The sequence below is a fragment of the Suncus etruscus genome, chromosome 5 (genome assembly GCF_024139225.1).
Source record: "Suncus etruscus isolate mSunEtr1 chromosome 5, mSunEtr1.pri.cur, whole genome shotgun sequence".
Classification (NCBI taxonomy): Eukaryota; Metazoa; Chordata; class Mammalia; order Eulipotyphla; family Soricidae; genus Suncus; species Suncus etruscus.
In genome coordinates, this window is record NC_064852.1 from 54900536 (window position 1) to 54920521 (window position 19986).

Here is a 19986-nt window from a genome sequence, read left to right on the forward strand (position 1 = left end):
GATTCACTCTTTTCTTCAAAGAAATGTAAGCAAAGCTATGAAAACTCATGGGATCACTGGCCGTGCAGTTGAAAGCTGGCAATCTCTGAAGGAGAGGATAAGCCAACTCCCTGCTCTGCCAAAATCACACCTGCTGCACCCATCACCCACAATCACTGCTTCACCTATGGCTCTGTTTAGTGACTTCTACCACTTACTGCAAAGACAACAATCTGACAAAAAACTCCCTGTATTCTGGCATGTGGGAAGATACCATCAGGGATATTTTGGAGTGAGTGCGAGCAACCTCCCTTCTCCGCCTCCTCTCTTATACTTTCAAGAGACCTGGAAGCCAATAACATTCTCCAGAAAAGCCATAGAATCAGTAAGAGTGCTTGGAATTCCTGGAGAGAGAGGCTGCAAATGTCACTCCTATAGAAACACACCAATTTAGATGCTGATGTGTAACTGAAGTCACTTAATGTTCAGAAACAATTGAAGTAACGGAATGAGTCTCTGGGAACAAAAGCTTACTAAACCCTCAGAAAATGATTCAATTACCTCTTTGCTTGTCACTGTACTTTCCCCACCCCCCCACTTCTCTTCCTTCTGTGATTTTCTTTATTTTCTTCTTAAAACAATTTTCTTCTCACTTATCTGGAAAAAAATGAATCGAGATCAACTATGTGATACATGCTCTTTAAATAAAGCAAATTCTTAAAAAATGTAGTATCTGGAAATGCATCAAAAATAATAATACTGGTTTTTTTTCCCAAGAGACACTTATATATGAATATTTATAGCACTTTTATTCATTATAAATGGAATTAATATCGTGACACCTAATGAGTAAATAAATAAAATTTTACAATACATAAAAATAAAATCAAGACTAAAACTTTTCTGTGAACCAATGATTCCTTCCTAAGCATCTATCCCAAGAAAACTAAAATATTAACACAGCTATTGATAAAGTCATCGCAGAATTTGCTACACTGAATAATGACTTATATGAAGAGAGCACCCTCATCATGCAGTTGCTTAGAGACAACCTAACATTCTGGATATGAGACAGTGCAGAAGAATGTGATGTGACAGAGGGGCAGAGAACTAAGTGCATACAGACAGGGTGGCATACATCTTCCACTCAAGAAACCTTTTTTACACATCTCCATTTCTTATTCCATTTGGATTTTCTCTAGCAAAGAAACCCATTCATGTGTATGAAATTCCCTGTTTAGAGTCTTTTCACATTGCAGCTTTGAAAAAACTCTATTTCTTGGTTTGTGTTTGTCTTGGCCTTTTTCGGTGTGCAGTTACTGCTGTAGAAAATATTATTAGCTTCATTTCACATAAAAATAAGTAGTGTTCCAAAAGAGAAAAGAGCTGGAAGTTCCAGCTCACCTCAGGAAGCTCACCACAAAGAGTGATGAGTTTAGTTAGAGAAATAACTACATTTTGAACTGTCCTAATAATGAGAATGTATGAGGGAAATGGAGAGCCTGTTTAGAGTACAGGCGGGGGTCGGGCGGGGAGGAGGGAGACTTGAGACATTGGTGATGGGAAAGTTGCACTGGTGATGGGTGGTGTTCTTTGCACGACTGAAACCCAAACACAATCATGTATGTAATCAAGGTGTTTAAATAAAAAAATAAATAAAGAAATAAAAAATAAGTAGTGTCCAAACACTTCTGTAGAGGACTAAAAATGTACCTGGTATTTAATAAAGTAATCTGAACCAGTTCTGCAAGTGACTGTGTTTTTTATTGCTATGAAAATATGAAAATGTAGTTAATCACAATTTAAGTGTTATACATAATTTCTTCATTTCTATATTCCCTCCCTTACTCTTCAGGTTTTCTTTTTAATAAACAGCTTTTCAAAGCTTTTAATGTATTCCTCTTTTGGTCAAAATCCAGAAGTATTAAATGGACTAAGGCTGGCCCAATAATTGCAAATCTGGCAAAAATCAAAGTCAACATCCAGATTAATACACTTCTATTCTCAGTCACTATTTTATCACTTTCCACATTTTATGCTTGTTGAAATTTAATTTTACATATCTGTTTACAGATATGTAAAATGGTTTATCATTTTCATGACAGAATGTAGTTACTGCTGACTTTCTGTGACTTCATTTGTATTCAATAAGGGTTTTTTTCATTTCCTTCTGTGAGTTTTTTTTCACAACCAGTTTGTCAACACCACAGCAGATACCGTCTGGTTACTTTGCTAAGGTCAGCATGTGACTGGAAAATAGATCGGACTAATGGTCTCACTAATGTTCTCATAAGTTGCTTTGATGCTGTCTCTGGAGGGGGTGATTTAGTGGAAGCCTGAGGAGGATGCTGATCTAAAATAACTGGAAAATAAAGTAAAAATGAACGTGTGTCTCTATTCTACTCTGATGGTTAATTTGCTTTGTTTGCCCTATCCCTTCCCAAAACAAAAATTGGAGATTTAAAAATATTTGTTGAACATGAATACCAGAAATTCCTTCCTTCCTTTTTCCTTCCTTTATCCTTCCTTCCTTTTTCCTTCCTTTGTCCTTCCTTCCTTTTTCCTTTCTTCCTTCCTTCCTTTTTCCTTCATTCCTTCCTTTCTTCCTTCCTTTCTCCCTCCTTCCCTCCCTCCCTTTCTTCAAAAGATAAAGGGAACAGAGAAAAATAGGTCCATGTAACAGGACTAAGGATCAGTCTTGATCATTTTGGTTAAGCCCTTAAACCAGATTTGCCTGATGATAAACTAACTTGGTTAAACTAACTTGATAAACTAAGTTGATAAACTTAACCTTGTGCCTTTTTCATTAAAGCATACTTGAGTACATGCAGTCATTTGACTTAACAGAATGGTTTTTATTTCCTGTGAATTTAAATTCCTAGTAAAGGATATGAGTAATTTTCCAATGGGCTAAATGTTATTTGTAACAATAAAAGCTAACATTTCTTGAGCAGTTGTTATATGCCAGGCATATAAGAGCTTTATGTACACCATTGAATTCTCAAGGTAAAAAATTAAGTAGTATATTCCTCTTTTAAATATGAAAACTGAGAGTTTCATTCACAGTTTATACTCTTCAGTTAGGAAAATACTATAATCATTTTGCCTTCTACTTGGGAAGTCACCATTTAGTGAGCTGTTGTACTTCCAATGGTTCCAATTTTATTTTTACTTCGAGAAGTGTCTAAAACAGGCATTAGAGGATAACAAAGAATGATTGCAGTTACCGATCACCAAAGAAAGTCAGCCAAAGACTACACCCACTCAAGAAATTCTCTATACAGAAGGAAGGTTGTTTCTTTTACCTCTGTGAGATTAATACTCAAGGGTAGCATACCAATCCAAAATTCTAGACTCCCATAAAGAAGGTGGATTGGGAAATAAGAGCAAGTTACCATGGCAGAGGAGTTGAGAGATTTGAGCTTCTCCTGTCTCCTGGCAACCATTTGACAAGAAATTGCATTTGACTTTGAATTATGGGCAAGGAAGCTACTACTTGAATATCACTTAACAGAGAACTTTAATCAAGTTTATCTTGGTGCTTAAGAGAATAAGAGATTTATTTATAGAAAGAAAAGTACAATGGCAGGCTTCCCTAATGCATACATTTAGCAGAATCTCCTCACTCTAAGTAGTAATCCAAGCAGTGAAGATTTTGCTAATGAAAGAGCCTTCACAGTTTTCTGAAAGCAGCAGAAAAGATTAACCCTTTATTTGAAAATTACTCCACTCTGGACTGTGGGGCTGTAGAATTTTGATTACTCTGAAAAAAGAGTTGCAGACAATCTTTTTATGTCCTTAATTACAAAGTTTTCTGAATATTTAGAAGACTATTATATTTGGTAGCTTAATTTCTTCACTTAATTTCCTTTAATTGCCCTTTGGTATTTGTTTTCTTTCCTTCCTTCTTCCTCCTTTCCCTTCCTTTTTTCATTCCTTTCCTTTCCTTTCTTTTCTCCTTCTCTTTCCTTTCCTTTCCTTTCCTTTTTCCTATCCTTTCCTTACCTTTTTTCTTTCCTTTTAACTTCTTTCCTTTCCTGTTATCCTTTCCTTTTTTCTTTCTTTCCTCTTCTTTCCTTTCTTTTTCTTCCCTTTTCCTTCCTCCTCTCCTCTCCTACTCTCCTCTTCTCTCCTTTTCTCCTCTCCTCTCCTTTCCTTTTCTTCTTTCCTCTCCTTTCCTCTCCTTTCTTTTCCTTTACTTCTTTCTTTTGCTCCTTTCTGCTTCTCTCCTTTCCTTTCCTCCTTTCCTCTCTTCTCTTCTCCTTTTCTTTTCTCCTCTCTCCTCTCTTCTCCTTTGCTTTCCTTTCCCTTTCTTTCCTTTTCCTTTCCTTTCCTTTTCTTTCCTTTTCTTATCTTTCCTTTCCTCTCCTCTCCTTTCCTTTCTTTTCCTTTCCTTTTCTTTCCTTCTTTCCACTCCTCTCCTTTCCTTTTCTCCTCTCTTCTCCTCTCTTCTCCTTTCCTTTCCTTCTTTCCGCTCCTCTCCTTTTCTTTTCTCCTCTCCTCTCCTCTGTTTTCCTTTCCTTTCCTTCTTTCCTTTCCTTTCCTTTCCTTTCCTTTCCTTTCCTTTCCTTTCCTTTCCTTTCCTTTCCTTTTCCTTTCCATTCCTTCTTTCCTTTCCTTCTTTCCTTTCCTTTCCTTTCCTTTCCTTTCCTTTCCTTTCCTTTCCTTTCCTTTCCTTTCCTTTCCTTTCCTTTCCTTTTCCTTTCCTTTCCTTTCCTTTCCTTTCCTTTCCTTTCCTTTCCTTTCCTTTCCTTTCCTTTCCTTTCCTTTCCTTTCCTTTCCTTTCCTTTCCTTTCCTTTCCTTTCCTTTCCTTTCCTTTCCTTTCCTTTCCTTTCCTTTCCTTTCCTTTCCTTTCCTTTCCTTTCCTTTCCTTTCCTTTCCTTTCCTTTCCTTTCCTTTCCTTTTTCTTCTCTTTTCTTCTTGGAAGAGCTCAGTGCTCAATCCTGGCTCTGTACTCAGGGATCACACCTGGAAGGACTCAGGTTATCATATGGTGCTTGAGATTGTTGAAAATGAATTATAAATGATGAAATTTAAATATATTAATCATGCTTTCTACTTCTGTGAATCATGCTCCTGCTCATGGGATTTAAAGTTTAACTAGAGCCTCAAAGAACAATGGACAGGACATACTAGGGCAGCTGAAGTCTTGAAACCCAGGACAAGGGCAAAACCTAGGCATCTAAGAATACCTTACGTTTGTCATTTTCTTTAAACTAGATATTGTCCTAGGTATACCTTGATACAAACCTGAAAATAGGTGTGTGTGTGTGTATATGTGTGTGTGTGTGTTTGTGATTGTCCAGTCTCCTCATTTGATAATAAAAGAGGAAGCTTCAACTTCCCCCTGTCAGCAGATCCATTTGTTCACATTGTCAACTCCAAGGTCCTGTCTTATATTCTTAATATTTCTGTAATTTTTCAGGGCCATAAAATTCTGCCCCAGAATTTAGGCTCATTGCAAGGCCAAGATAAATGGCCAAACTACTCTTAAAGGTCCTTATGTTCTCTATAACATTCTTTAGTCTTCTCAGTAACACAAAGACCCAGTTTTCCTAAAAAAAAAAAAAAAAAAATACGTACAAACGGAGTCTTAGGTAACTAGTCCTTATATTAAATTCCCCCCCTCACAGGAAACTCTCCCCTTTTTCTTTTTCATTTCTTGTTTCTTTTTCTTTTTCTGCTACTGTTTTTTTTTTTTTTTAATATGGAACGCTTCACGAATTTGCGTGTCATCCTTGCGCAGGGGCCATGCTAATCTTCTCTGTATCGTTCCAATTTTAGTATATGTGCTGCCGAAGCGAGCACTCTGCTACTGTTTTTTATTGGCCAGAAGGAACTATCCATAAACCTTCTTGTCCCCTTGGCCAGAAATTTATTTAAATTTTTTAACTCTAAGTCTATTTATTACTCAATATTTTTGTTTTTGAAAATATTGAAGAAACTGGGCATCATGAACAAGCACAGAGACTTGCTATCACTGCTCTTGCATCAGTAATTTTTACAGATATATTAAAACTAGAGAGATTTGGTTTCAAATATCAGTTTAATTTGTGACCCCTGGTAAGTCACTTGCTATTTCTTTTTGTTTGCTTTGTTTGTTTTTATTTTAAGGCCACTTAAGGGTTACTCCTGGTCCTGCACTCAGAAATTACTCCTGGTAGGCTTGGCTCGGGAACACTTGTTATTTTTGAGACTTGGTTTTCTCACCAATAAAGGAGGGATAATATTTAGTTTTAAAACTCACCAATGCTACTGAAAATGGAATTTAGAAATATATTAACTTCTTGGAACCAGGAAATAATACAGTGGCTCATTGAGTTTTCAATCACAGTGCTTTTCCCTGATATCCTGGTACTTCTGCCAGATCCATCCATGCTCTGAGCCTAAAATTTTGTATCACAAAACTTTTCTGGGCAGTTGACTGATTTGTCAGTTATGTTGCAGGGGCTTATATATAATGGAGAATAAAGAGGTGGAAGCTTTGAGAGAGGAGCCTTCTTCTCTGCCTTCCTTGTCACCCAAGGAAGTTTAGGGAAAGTTTTAGGACTGATGAAAGCACCTGCATGGTACATAACATATGTCTCACCAACTACATGCAGTAGTTGTCAAACTGCACCTGAACCATACTTGTTCTGCCTGAGAATTTATCCCTGCCATCCAATTTCTTGGGGAGCCATTGAACTCAAGCTGGAGTAAGGGATTTATTTTTGCAGGAAAGAAGTCAGTCCTAAAGTCTACTCATGCTCTCTAGGCCCATTGCTTTTTCTCACAGAAAAGATGTTCAAGAGATGAATAGTGAAGTAAGATAGGATATGTTTATTGGGAAATGGAGGGTGGGGAAGAGACAACATGGACTTCATGCTCCAGAGTGGGAAAAAATGAACACACATCCCAAATAGTTAAACAGCAAATTACCAAACTGAAGAATACCTGCCACAGAGTAAGAAAGTATACATCAGAGGCAGAGGTCACTTCCCTAGAATGAGTCGGCATGTGTCTTTGCCTCTGCCAAGTTAGTTAAAATATAGTTTTCCAAAACTGTTCACTCTCCCAAAGTCTGTTGCTAGGATTGTTGTCAAGGGAGAGTTTGGAGCTGTTGATGGCTTATGCTCGAGGATAGAGCTTCTCTTCACAGGAAATCCAGTTATGTTGTAGGCTTTCCTGTTTACTCAAATGGGGCCTATTCAAATTCATAAATTGAGCTTTAACAGGGTGGGCAAAAAAGAGGAAAAATGGGAGAAAGATAGAATATTCTAGGAGATTAACTTTGGGGTTATTATATTTTGGGCCACACCAGGCTGTGAACAAGGACTCTACTCTATACTCTGTGCTTTGTACTAGGACTTTCTTGTGGTGGTCCTTAGAGTTATATAGAGCCAGCAATTAAACAGTGTCTGCAGCATACAAAGCCAGTGCCTTACCTTCTGTTATCATCTCTCAAGGCCACAGGATATTGTTGAGATGAAAAGGTGTAAGGGAAATGAAGAAATAGAAATTTCTTCATTGTTCACAGAGGAATTAAGAAGAAAGGTTCATTGGGTTGTTAATGCTGGCATTTCACTCCATCTATCAGCTTTGAAGAAGGGAAAATAATATTCAGAAATTAAAAATGAAAGATGTGAATCTAGAGGAGCCTCTCAAACCCTGTGACTCTCAAACCATTAATTTCAGTGAAATAATATTTTTTCAAAAAGCACACTATTGATTTTAAAAGAAATAAAAACAGTAGGTGAGATGATAGTTAAATTAAACGAATGTTCCTATTGCTTTAATAACTAATCATTTAAACAAACTTTTAATTTTTAAAATCCACTTTTAATTTTCTTATCTAGTAAGATAACCTTTTGAAAAGTAAAACACTAATAGTGAAATATATTTAACTTCAGATTTGAAAAAATTTTTTCACTGCATGATTAACTGACTAGTTGAATTTTCAGCATTATAGTATTACTTGAAGAAGTTCAACATTGGGGCCGGAGAGATAGCATACAGGTCATTGGTTGGAATCCCAGCATCCCATATAGTCCTTCCTGCCTGCCAGGGGCGATTTCTGAGCATAGAGCCAGGAGTAATCCCCGAGCACTGCTGGGTGTGACCCCAAAACAAAAACAAAAACAAAAACAAAGTTCAACACGTCTTAAAAAAATAAAGGATATAAAATATCCTAAAAAAATTCTTCAAAGGTTCTTTTTTAAAAAAAACAATTTCTTTATTTAAGCACCATGGTTATAAACATGTTCATAATTAGGTTCCAGCCATAAAATGCACACCCCTGTTCACCAGTGCAACTTTCCTACAGCCATTGTCCCCTAATTTCCTACCTCTCCCTTCCTTCTTCCTGTCTTCAAGACAGGCATTGTATTTCTATATCACTGTCTTGGTAGCTGTTATTGTAGTTATTTTTCTAATTGCACTCTTTGTGATAAGCTTGTTATCCAACTGGTCCTTCCAGCTCTCATCTCTATTACCTCTGGGTGTTATTATTATACTGTTTTTTATTTTTCTTAAATCCCATATATGAGTGAGACTAATCTGTGTTTATCTCCCTCTGACTTATTTCACTAACATAATAGTCTCCAAATTTATCCATGTATAAACAAATTTTGTGACTTCATTTTTTTTCTTTTTAAGTGTATAATATCTTTATTTAAGCACCATGATTACAAACATGTTTATAGTTGGATTTCAGTTGTAAGAAAAGAAAATCCCTGGCTTCCGCTGTATGGCTAGCAACATTAGCTAGCTCTGATCTCTTTTACGGGGAAACCGCAGACTATGAGAGATTGAACTCTATCTGCCTATTTCCAACAGACTCATTCAACTTTCACAAAAATCCGGGGAAATTTTATGAGTCCTTTAAAAAAACGTTAGTATAAAATTATAGTCAAAAAAATAAAAGGAACATGAACTTTAGTAACACAGCTGGAACAATCCACAGCTGTGGCAGCAGGAGAAAATAAGAGATTTAATTTAGTTGATTTTCTGTGGTTGTTGGTTGTTCACTCGTCTCACAGTAATGGAATCTGAGCATTTTTTCAAAGGAACCTAGAAGCTGCTGGAGGTTCTGTTCTCCAGGCAGCAAGCTGATGCCAGCCAAGGGCCTAGAGATCTTTGCACCATTCCAAGATCTGAGTGGGACATACTTTTGAAGGATGTGCAATGTTCAATCCTAAGTGTGACAAAAATTGCCAAGTAGGAAGCTTATGTACTCAGTGAGAGTAGCATGTTTGTCTCCAAGAGAAGTTTCATTTTGAAGACATGTGTTAACAACTTCTTGCTGAAAGCACTGGTTCCCCTGTTGAAATTTGCTAGGGATTACAGTGGATTTGACTTTTATTCTTGAAAGAATTTCATGAAGCTTTCTCACCAAGGGTACCCACACCAGAATTTTCAGGAAGAAATAGAGTTTTTAATGCAATTTTTCCAAATGGAGCATCATATTGTATGGGACATACGAATTCTGACTGTTGGTACTTATATACTTTGGATTTCCCAGAGAGTCGGGAATCAGTCAAGCAGATCAAACCCTGAAAATTCTGATGAATGAACTAGACCCAGCAGTTATGGAAAGTTATATGAAAGATGATGTTTTGCAAAGAATATCATTGTTAAGAGTGAAATTTGTGACCCGATACCAGGTTCTGTTGTTGATGCTACACTATCCAATCCTAGTGGGTATTTGATGAATGGAATGAACTTGGAGGAAACTTATTGAACTATTCACATCATTCCAGAACCAGAATTCTCTTAATGTTAGCTTTGAAACAAACTTAAGTCAGACTTCTTTTTTGAGGGGAGGGGGGTCACAACTGGCAGCGCTCAGGGGTTACGCCTGACTCTACGTTCAGAAATCGCTCCTGGCAGGCTTGGGGGACCATATGGGATGCTGAGATTCAAACCACTGTCCTGCATGCAAGGCAAAACGCCCTACTTCCATGCTATCTCTCCAGCCCCTTAAGTTAGACTTCTTATGATGACCTGATTAGGAAAGTGGTGGAACTATTCAAGCTAGGAAGATTGGTGGCCATCCTGTTTGTAAATCAGTTCTAAATGTCACACAGTGCTTTCTTCACCCCAGAAGATTGAAGGTTTTAAACATCTTAATTGCCAGAGTGCTGTGTTTAATAATTACAATTTTGTTTTTACCAGTTTTGCTAAATAGCAGAATTGATTAAGAGAAATGAAAAAGAATGCAAAAGAGAGAACGCACATAGAGGGTGATAGCTCCTTTTTAGATGTTGATACTAGGGCCATGCCCTGTAACCACCACCTTGTAATTGCAGAAAGCCCTAAATGTAAAAATAATGTAATCATTTTGAATTGTATGCATTATTATATCAAGGAGTTAAATATCTTGCATGAATGCTCTCTTCTATGTTTAGATATCCTATGCCACTCTTATTGTGAAATTGAAGTGCATGTGGAAAAACTTTTGCTATTTAAAACATAACAACACATGTGAAAACAATTCAGTTTGGCTTATGAATAGTGTGATATTTCTCCAGATATCATCCAAAATCCCCCACAGACAAGGCATTTGTCCTCACTATGTGTTAGCCTCAGCTTAGCTGCCCAGGAATGTTTTAGTATGCTGCCAAAATTTTTATGTCCAATGACTTCCACTTTCTATTCTCTACTACTATTGAAACCATAACCAGTTTCTACTTCAAACAGATGTTTTTGCAACAGCAATTAAAAGTTTTTTCATTAGTAAAGTCCTCTTAAAAAAATTATTGTCATTTATTCTATATTACTGTTCTAACATTGCTTCCTATATTTGTATTCCTTTAATTGACTTCTTTATCCCTACCACTTTCCTTTTTCTCTCCTCCACCCAATAAAGCAATACACTTTTAAAAAGAAAAGAGCACCACCTTTACCAGTACAATCTTCCCACCACCAGCACCCTATCTCCCTCCTCCCCCTACCCCTGCCTGTATTTAAAATAGGCATTCTATTTCTCTCATTCACTATCATTGTCATGATAGTTGCTAGTGTAGTTATTTCTGTAACTCCACTCACTACTCTTTGTGGTAAACTCATATTGTGGACTGGTTCTTCCAGCCCTCATCTCTATTGTCTCTGGGTATTATTACAATACTGTCTTTTAGTTTTCTTAAATACCACAGATGAATGAGATTATTCTGTGTCTATCTCTCTCTGACCTATTTTACTCTGCATAATAATTTCCATGTCCATCCATAACTTCATTTTTCTTGATAGCTGCATAGTTTTCCATTGTGTATATGTACCAGAATTTCTTTAACCACTCATCTGTTGTCAGGTATCTGGATTGTTTCCAGATTCTGGCTATGCAAATAACACTGCAATGAATATAGGTGTGCAGAAGGCATTTTTGTATTGTGTTTTTGTGTTTCTAGAGTATATTCGTAGGAGTGGTATAGCTGGATCATATAGGAGCTCCATTTCCAGTTTTTGTTTTTTTTTTTTTTTAGAAATCTTCATATTGTTTTCCATAAAGGCTGGACTAGATGGCATTCCCACCAGCACTGAATGAGAGTTCCTTTCTCTCCACAACCCTTCCAGCACTGATTGTACTTGTTTTTTGTGACATGTGACAGTCAGTCTCTTTGTGGTGTGAGATGGTACCTCATGTTTTGATTTGCATCTCCCTGATTAGTGATGTGGAGCATGTGCCTTTTGCCATTTATATTTCTTCTTTGGCAAATTGTCTGTTCATTTCTTCTCTCCACTTCTTAATAGGATTAGAGGCTTTATTCTTGTTAAGGTCTGTTAGTATTTTGTATATCTTAGACTTTAGCCCAAAGGTTTGCTTTTTAATTTACTTTTGAAAATTTAATTAAAGAACTGTGGTTTACAAAGTTATTGATAGTTGAGTTTTTGATATATAATATTTCAACATTAATCCTAACACCAGTATCAACTTCCATTATTTGTGCTCCCATACTCATTCATCATCTATCCCCAACCAACCTCCCTTGGCCCCTTCCTTCCAACTTGGCAGGCACATTAAAACTTGTATCTTCAATTGCTGTAGGAGGCTTCTGTCTTACGGCATCGGTGAGATTTCAACGAATCCACTTTAGGGAGAGTGGGTTTCACGGGTGGCAAAATATGAAATATGTAATAATGAAATCATACAAAATAAGTTGTATGCCCTCAATAGATGTGGAACCAATTTACTCTTCCATGTTGGTAATATATATATATATATACATATATATGTATATGTATATGTATACATATACACCTAGTCATTCCATAATCATCCCAGTTTCAGGTATAAAAGGCATTTCTGTGCTGACAAAAGGCAGTGAGTCATAGAAGAGACACAATGACAGCAGACCCTAAAATATACATATGGAAAACTAGCCAGTACAGGTGAAATGAATCTAGCACTTGGGAGGAGGAAGTAGCATAAGGAGAAGGAAGTTTGCATTTTAGCTGACCAATTTGCTTTAGAAATGCAGATTTATTTGGCCAGAGAGGAAACTCTGGACTTTTGGTGCTGAAAATTTTCCTGAGTAGAGTCATTGAGTGAGGCCATATTTTGGCCTGTAATTTTGCAAGGAAGAGAATGTGCCAGATAGTAAGAAATTGTAATGTCACTATCATGTCATGAATTTCAGAAATATTGCCTGTAATCGATGTAGGAGGTATAATTAATATCCACCAAAGGAGCAGCTGGCTAAAATATTTCTTGGGGAAATATCAGCTCACTACTCCAGGAAAGTCAATAGACACATCTGGTAGGCCTGCTTCCCCTAAAATGGAGACGTCTATGCTGCATGGTGTGGCATTCAAATGCTTTGGAAGAATTTAGGAAATAAGGTAGTAAATCTTTTTTGAAGATTTGATAGAATTCACCTGTTAACCCATCTGGATCAGGACTTTTGTTCTTGGTGAAATTCTTAGTTACTGTTTCAACTTCCTTAATTGTGATTGACCTAAGTTTCTCTACTTCCTTCTTATTCAGCTTTAGGAGATTATAATATTCAAGATTATATGCCTTAAACTAGGTTCTCCAGTTTAAGATCATAAAGTTGCTCACAATAACCTGTCATTATATTTTGAATTATCAAAGGGTCCATTGTAATTTCTTCCCATTCATATCTAATCTGAATCAATTAAATATTTTCTTTTTTCCTCATGAATCTAGCTAAATGCTTATTTATCTTGTTTATTCTTTTAAAGAACAAACACCTGGTTTTATTGATTCTTTAAAATGTTTTCTTGATTACTATGCTGTTGATTTTTGCTCTTGTTTTTACAATTTCCACCTACTACCTTTTGGGTTTATTTCACTTCTTCAGATTTATGAAATATGTGTTGTGTGTTTAGGTTATTTACTTGTGCTTTTTTCTTCCTTCTTTCTTTCTTTTTTTTTGGGTCACAACTGGCAGTGCTCAGGGGTTACTCCTGGCTCTATGCTCAGAAATTAATCCTGGCTGGCTCGGGGGACCATATGGGATGCCAGGATTTGAACCACCATTCTTCTGCATGCAAGGCAAACATCCTACCTCCATGCCATTTCTCCGTCCCACTTTTTCTTCTTTTTCGTTCTTTCTCTTCCTTCCTTCCTCCCTTCCTTCCTTCCTTCCTTCCTTCCTTTCTCTTTTTTCTCTTTTTTTGGGGGAGCCAAATCTGGTGACACTCAGGGATTACTCCTGGATATGCACTCAGAAATCGCTCCTGGCTTGGGGGACCATATGGGACGCCGGAAGATTAAACCGAGGTCCTTCCTAGGCTAGTGTGGGCAAAGTAGATGCCTTGCCACTTGCTTCACTGCTCAGGCCCCTTTCTCTTCTTTCTTAATGAAGGCTTGTAACACTATGAATTTTCCCCATATTACAGCTTTGTTGTATCCTATAGATTCTGACAGCTTGTAACTCCATTGTCATTAGCTTCAAGAAATCCTTTTATGGGGCCGGCAAGGTGGCACTAGAGGTAAGGTGTCTGCCTTGCAAGCTCTAGCCAACAAAGGACTGCACTTCAATCCCCCGGCATCCTATATGGTTTCCCCAAGCCAGGGTTAATTTCTGAGCACTTAGCCAGGAGTAACCCCTGAACATCAAATGGGTGTGGCCCGAAAAACCAAAAAAAATAATCCTTTTCTTTTCTCTTGATGATTTCCTCTTTGATACAGTTGCTGGGTTAGCAATGTCCTATTCAACTTCCACATTTAGAAAGTTTTCTCCACATTCTATCTGTGGTTAATTTCTACTCTCATAGCATTTTGGTCTAATAAGTTACTTTGTACAATTTCTGTATTTGTAAATTTAAAGTTTGAGCTATGCCCTAATATGTGATCTATTTTGGAGAACATCCTATATGTACTAGGAAAGAATGTGTATAATCATGAAGAGCCCTGATTATGTCCAAAATACCAGATTCGTTAGCTCCTCTTTGAGGCCTCTTGTTTTTTTTGTTGTTGTTGTTGATATTGTCTGGTTGATATGTCTAGTGCTAAAAGTGAAGTGTTAAAATCTCCCACTACTGTTGTGTTTCAAAATTAATGTTTTTTTAGGTTGTTAGAAGAAACTTAGAATGAACTTTATTGGGCTTTTCATTCAGTGCACAAATGTTGATAATAGTATTTCTTGATCTACTATTCCCTTAACTAATAGGTAATGTCCATCACTATTTCTAATTACCTTCTTTTCTTTTCTTTTTTGTTTTTTTTTTTTATTTTTTTTTTTATTTTTTTTTATTTTTTTTTTTTTGGTTTTGGAGCCACATCTGGTCATGCTCAAGGGTTACTCCCAGCTCCAATCTCAGAAATCACTCCTGGAAGACTTAGGAGAACATATAGAATTCTGAGGATAGAGCCCAGGTTCAGACTGTGCAGGGCAAATGCTATACCCACTATACTATCACTCCAACCCCTCTAATTACCTTATTTATATTTACTGCTATTTGGTCTGATATAAGTATAGATGGCCCAGCTCACCCCTTCCATTGGCTTGTATGATTGTTTTCTATCCTTTTACTCTGAATCTGTATTTATCCTTTAAGTTTATATATGTTTTCTGTAGGCAGCAGATGGATGGATTTTTTTTCTGATCCATCTAGTTATTCTATACCTTTTTATAGTATATTGACACCTAGAGAAATTCATGATATATAGGCTGTATTGTCATTTTTTGGTGTATAAGTGTGTAGAATCTAGCTGTTTTTGAGAGTCTGTTTTTAATAAATAGCCTTTGTGCAATTCTTGGAGGATTGATTTAGTTGCCACAAATGCTGCCAGTTCTTGTTTGGAAAAGTTCTTATCCCTCCTTCAAGCCTCAATGATTGCTTCTCAAGATAATAAACTTAGGCTAGATTTTTATTTTTATTCAATACTTTGAATATGTCATTTCACTCTTTCCTGACTTGTAAAACATTATATAGAAGTTCTGCTGGTATTCTTATATTCTTCCTTATATTTGAGTTTTTTATTCTCTGATATTGTTTTGTTAGAGTTTATTTTGTTTGGGCTTCTTCAGGCATCTTGAATCTGTGCACGAGCCTTTTCTCCAGAGAAGAGAAAAGTTATTGGTGATGATTTCTTCTGCCAACAATTTTTCCTTTTCCTTTTCCTCTCTTTCTAGCATTATTATTTGAAAATTATTCTCTTCTGTGATCTATTTTACATGCTCTTTCATTCATTTAACTCTTTTATTTTGACACTTCATTCTTGGTGATGGACAATATTTTCTTCACTCTCACTGATATGGTTCTCTGTATGTTTAATTCTGGCTGGCAATTGTATTTTTTAAAAAAATTTCTTCTATTTTATTTGTATGGACTCTGATACCTTGTATCAGTTAATCCTTTAGATCAATTCATTTTTCAGTTGGTTAAATTGTTTTATCAATGATCGCCTTATTTCCATGTTATTATATAGAACATTGCTTTAAGTTCCTCATTAATGAGGATTAAGGCTTTGTTTGAGCTCTATATTTTGACAGGACTAGCATCTGTTTCTATCAGAGCATGTGCCCTTCGTGCTTTCATTGTCCTTTAAAGATTTGTGGGCACTATGATTTGAGATTTAGATTCCTAATTGTCTGAGATCTGAACTGTTAATATTACAGTACACTGTTACTCTCTATGAGCTGTTAATCTAACAGTATCAATGCCCTAGCATGCAATTTTGGTATTCCTACAGGAAAATAACTAGGGATCCTGTTTGCATAGAGCGCAATTGTGGTGATATTTGAGGCAAGATTTCAAAACCAGAAACACTTGGAGTTAGTGAAGAGGAAGCGGTGAAGTTGCTGTGCAGATGTGCTAGCATCAGCACAGTTTTGGGTTCAAGAGATGATGTGGCATGGGGGACTTTTTAGTCCAGGTAAGCCAGGGAGAAGTGGAACAAGAGGTGCGGACTGTGGAAAGGGCCTGGATCAGAATTCTGGTTGCATCTAGATGACAAAAGAGAACAAAATCTGCATTATGGTTCCCTCAGGGCATGTCCTGGATTTCACAGGCAGATACAGGAGCTTCTTGGTTCAGGGTAGCCAGGGATAAGTGGTACAGGGTGTGGGGACAGTGGAGTGGGCAGACACAAGTTCTTCAAAGATTCTAAACACAACATTTGAATTTTTTTTAGCCCTTTTCTTCGTTCTGGGATTCCTTGCTTTCTGTCTAGCTTGAGAGATGACAATGGGGGCAGAATGACGATAATAACTGCAGATCCTCTTCAGATATCTTTGCGTTGTGACTCTCTAGACTTGCACAGAAGCAGTAATACTAGAAACCATAACTTCTCAGATTAAATTTTGGCTAGCGGCGAGACCGAGAGATTCTTTGGCTAATGGATGTTGCCCTCTAGTGGAAAATTGGACAAGTGCAAGTTCCCTAGCCGCTGGATCTGCAATGCAAGAAAAATAAAGCTCTGAGCTTCAATCCCTTTTTGCAACCCTGTTTCTAATTGAATGTATAAGTCGTACCTCCTAAAAATGACCAGGTTTTATTCCGCACAACCGAGAAATCTTAATCTTGCAGATATCATTAAACTAATTTTTTTTTATTTTCAGAAGACATGACATTGAATCTATACCATTTTTAGTTCTATGAAATGATCTTATTGTGCCAAAAGGGTGATTTACTAACCTATTTACTGGTGTTGGTGAGGAATGTGGCAGTTCTTTTTTTTTTTTCTTTTGATCATTTGATATCTTCTTTTTTTATTAAGTTTATAAATATACTTTTAAATATTACCTTTTATAAATTTTTTTAACACCACCCATCACCAGTGCAACATTCCCATCACCAATGTCCCAAGTCTCCCTCCTCCCCACCCGACCCCCGCCTGTACTCTAAACAGGTTCTCAATTTCCCTCATACATTCTCATTATTAGGACAGTTCAAAATGTAATTATTTATCCAACTAAACTCATCACTCTTTGTGATGAGCTTCCTGAGGTGAGCTGGAACTTCCAGCTCTTTTCTCTTTTGTGTCTGAAAGTTATTATTGCAAGAATGTCTTTCATTTTTCTTAAAACCCATAAATGTGTGAGACCATTCTGCGTTTTTCTCTCTCTCTCTGACTTATTTCACTCAGCATAATAGATTCCGTGTACATCCATGTATAGGAAAATTTCATGACTTCATCTCTCCTGACAGCTGCATAATATTCCATTGTGTATATGTACCACAGTTTCTTTAGCCATTCGTCTGTTGAAGGGCATCTTGGTTGTTTCCAGAGTCTTGCTATGGTAAATAGTGCTGCAATGAATATAGGTGTAAGGAAGGGGTTTTTGTATTGTATTTTTGTGTTCCTAGGGTATATTCCTAGGAGTGGTATAGCTGGATCGTATGGGAGCTCGATTTCCAGTTTTTGGAGAAATCTCCATATCGCTTTCCATAAAGGTTTTTTTAAATTTTTAATCTGTTTTGTTTCATTTTTAAAAAATAAAACATGTAGGGGCCGGAGCAGTGGTGTAAGAGGTACGGTGTCTGCCTTGCATGGGCTAGCCTAGGACGAACCGTGGTTCGATTCCCTGGCGTCCCAAGCCAGGAGCGATTTCTGAGCACATAGTCAGGAGCGACCCCTGAGTATCATCAAGTGTGGCCCCAAAACAAAACAAAACGAAATGAAAACAACAACAACAAAACATGCTTCAGGTTATAGTACAGTGGGTAGGGTAGGCTTGCTTGTAACTGATCTAGGTTTGATCCCCCCACATCCCATATAGCCTCTCAAGTCCATCAAAAGTAACACTTGAGCATCACAGTGTATCCCCAAAACTCTTATCCTTGTATTTTAGGGGGCCTCCAGAGAAGCATGGTGGGGCACCCAGGCAAATCTCCATCATTAGGGCTAGTGGTTTAAGAACCCAGTATTGAGAAGTTTTTGAGGTGTGTAGAATATCTGGGCCACCCTAGCAGTACTTAGGTTCTTCAGGGCTGTACCAGACATGGTTCAAGGGAGCCAAGTGGTGAGAGGAATCAAACCGTAACCATATATATATATATACATACATACACTAATCAGGTACACTAAATTGTGTACTATTTCCTAGTCTCTATCTTAGTAATTTTTATTTATTTGGTGTTTGGATCACAATGACTGTTCTCGGGATTTATTTCTGGCTCTGAGTTCAGGAATCACTGCTGGTGATGCTCAGGAAATAATATGGGCTTCTGGGATATAACCCAGGTCATCAGCATGAAAGGCTATACCCACTCTACCCATTTGGATCCTTATCTTAGTATTTTCAGGTATTCAAAGAGAAGAGTCTTTTATAATGTTTTTTTAATTTTAGGCACTGTAGTTTACAATATTTGTTAGTGATAGGTTTTTATGTATAACATAATCCTTTACTACCTCCTCCCTCAAAATATCTACTTTCTCCCATCATTTCTTTTATTATTATCCCAATGTCCTTGCCACTGTCACCTTAATCCCTGTCTTCTGTCCCTCCTGTGTGGAAGTTTCCTACTAAAGACCAGTTGAGAGAAGTTTTTTTATTTTTTAACAGAGGGGAGTGAGAAAACAGACTATGTAGTTGAATTTCCCCCCATTTGGAGAAATTGCAGGGGTCAGCACAATCAGAGTGCAATGGGTAAGCCTCACCCTGAGTAAGGCATTTTTATGATCAGGATATCTCCCCTCCCAGGTAAGTATAGAAGAAGTTTCTTAACATTACATGAGGAAAGCTTTCTCCACAGAATCAGAATGAATGCAGCATTATTAAAGTTAAGGACATTGAACTAGGAATTTGCCTGAGTGAACAGGACAGATCTTAGTAATAACAAGGTCCTTATGAAGAGAGAGGCAATAGAATAGAGTTAGAGACAGTGAACTTAGAGAATTAAAGATTCTGTATTTGTTGCTGGCTTTGAAGACAGAGGAAAGAATCAGGGCTAAAAAGAGATTCTGAAATAAAACAAAGAAATAATAGGCTGGAGTGCTAGCACAGTGGATGGGGACCTTGCTTTGCACACAGTTGACTCAAGTTTGATTGCTGGCATCTCAAAGGGTCCCCTGTGCATTGCCATAAGAGATCCCTGAGTGTATAGCAGGAGTGAGCCCTGCCACTGTGGCCCCTAACAGAAACAAACTAAAAATGGATTTTTACCCTGACCTTCACACACTCCCACTCCCCCACATGTCTAGAGGAATTTCAAACCTAGATTTTGGCCCAGTGAGAACCAAATGTGGATCATTAACATCCAGAAATCTAGAAGAATTTTAGTTTAAATCTAAACTTGGTACGTAGTAGAAGCCACCAGTTTAGTGGTTTTGTTACATCAGGGATAGGAAAGTAGCAGGCTGGTCTTGCCCGAGAAAAGAAAAAAGCATAGGTGTCTTTTCAGGAGGTTACATACTCAGATTCTTATGTCCTGGCCTTGTTTTAACTGCCTCAGAAACCTGTGAAATATATCTTTAAAAAATTAAAACAAATAATTTAACGTCACTATTTATAATGTTGTTCATAATACACTAATTTCAGGTGTTAAATGTTCAAACACCAAACCCACCACCAATGTCCTCAATTTTCCATCTACCACTATAACCAGAGACAGAGACA

The 19986-nt window shown here is 37.2% G+C and overlaps 1 non-coding gene and 2 pseudogenes across 1 annotated transcript; 1 reads left to right on the top strand and 2 right to left on the bottom strand.

Annotated features, from left to right (window-relative positions):
• Positions 1-5681: 5681 nt before the first annotated feature.
• Positions 5682-5788, bottom strand: LOC126010492 (U6 spliceosomal RNA). Its single transcript, XR_007496518.1, has one exon. It is a non-coding gene; the product is annotated as a U6 spliceosomal RNA (small nuclear RNA).
• A 3211-nt stretch (positions 5789-8999) lies between these two features.
• On the top strand, positions 9000-10145 carry LOC126008780 (S-adenosylmethionine decarboxylase proenzyme 1-like; annotated as a pseudogene).
• Positions 10146-18941: 8796 nt separating this feature from the next.
• On the bottom strand, positions 18942-19079 carry LOC126010320 (uncharacterized; annotated as a pseudogene).
• Between the last annotated feature and the right edge of the window lie 907 nt (positions 19080-19986).